The following is a 1403-nucleotide window of genomic DNA, read 5'->3' as shown; positions in this document are numbered from 1 at the left end:
GAGCAGAGACCCCCCCGAGACCCCCCCAGGCTGCCGGGCTGTGGGATGTGCTCACGGGCTGTGGGATGTGCTCACGGCATCCCCCTCCCCGGGCCATCGGGGGGGGGCGGTTTAAGCAGAGGAACGCCCTCCCTCCCCCAGAGAAAATCGGGAGCACTTGGGAGAGGGGGACTGGGCTTGTGTTTGAGGATGCAGGAAGGGTAGAGGCGTGGCTGGGAGGGGACAGGCAGGTCCCCATCCTGGGATGGCTGGAGAAAGGGTCTGGTCACTTCCAGCTTTCCCAGCACTCAGTTGTGGCTCACAGGCAACTGGGAAGATCCCATTCCCAACAAACACTCTGTGTCCCACTGCCAGTCACTGTGGTTGGGGGGGTCATTCCCTGCCCCTCCATCCTGGAGACTGGGTTGACCCCCCATGTGAATGCCAACAGGGCCAGATGTTTGCATCTGGTGGGGGGAGGATGTGTGGGCAGGACCAGGGTACTCGGGCAACCATTTGTGACCCCCACTGGTACCAGCAGCCCCATGGCGTGGTGAGGGCTTGGGGGTGGCTGTTGTGCTGCGAGAGGAGCCTGTGCCTGTGCCAGATGCCCCCCCCTCTCCCCAGCCTGGTCCCCCTGCCCATCCCACAGAGCACCCCATGGCCCCGGGCAGTGAGGCTGGACACGGGCAGGCAGCCTTTGCAGTGCAACTTAATGGGATAAACCAATTCCCTTAACCCACTTATCTGGCTGATCCAATAAAGGTGGCTGGGAATAAAGTGTGTGCGTGGTCTTAATGCATCCTACATCCCCCCCACCTCCACTCTCCCCCCAGTCCTGACAGCACTGTGGGTCTGTCTGCTGGGTGCTCCTCCCCAGAGGCAGCAGGGCTGGGGCACGGGGGGGGACCCTGGGGCTGGGACCTGCTGGCTCTGGGTGACGAGGACGAGGAGAGGTGGCTTGGCAGTGGTGGAGGAGGCTCTGATCCATCGGGGGATAACCCAGCACAAAGCGTGACACAGGTGCAGGGGGGTTTTGGGGGCCGTGGGATGGGGGTCTGGTGTGGCTGTGGGTGGGTAGCACGTGTCTGTGTGTCCCCCCCCAGCACGGGGGTTCACTCAGCCCCATGTCCCCAAGGGCCATCGCTTTTGTCACAGAGGGGGTCCCCAGCAGTGTTGCTCATCCCTTGGCTGCTTTCTTGTGTCAGGGTTTGGGGGTCGTTGTGGGGCTCTGGGGGTGGGTGAGTTGGGGAGGGAGCGAGGGTGGGACATGGGATGGGCATGGAGTGGGAGGGATGGAGATGGAGGGATGGAGGGAAGGGGATGGAGGAACAAGGACGGAGGGTCAGGCATGGAGGGACAAGGGTGGAGGGCTGGGGCTGGGGGCAATGGTGTGGTTAGAGGGCTGGGGCAGGAGAAATGGG

At 63.4% G+C, this 1403-nt stretch overlaps 1 protein-coding gene across 1 annotated transcript in view; it reads left to right on the top strand.

The window, feature by feature from the left end:
* The first annotated feature begins 921 nt into the window (after nucleotides 1-921).
* The window catches only part of LOC108506369 (cytochrome b561), a 3481-nt gene continuing 2999 nt past the window's right edge, over nucleotides 922-1403 (top strand). Inside the window, exon 1 of the mRNA XM_017833303.1 lies at nucleotides 922-1002. The gene's annotated coding sequence lies outside the window, so the exon portion shown is untranslated. The remainder of the gene's footprint in view (nucleotides 1003-1403) is intronic.

Source organism: Lepidothrix coronata, unplaced genomic scaffold (assembly GCF_001604755.1).
Source record: "Lepidothrix coronata isolate B3197 unplaced genomic scaffold, Lepidothrix_coronata-1.0 Scaffold213, whole genome shotgun sequence".
Lineage (NCBI taxonomy): Eukaryota > Metazoa > Chordata > Aves > Passeriformes > Pipridae > Lepidothrix > Lepidothrix coronata.
This window is presented reverse-complemented; position numbering and strand designations above follow the sequence as displayed.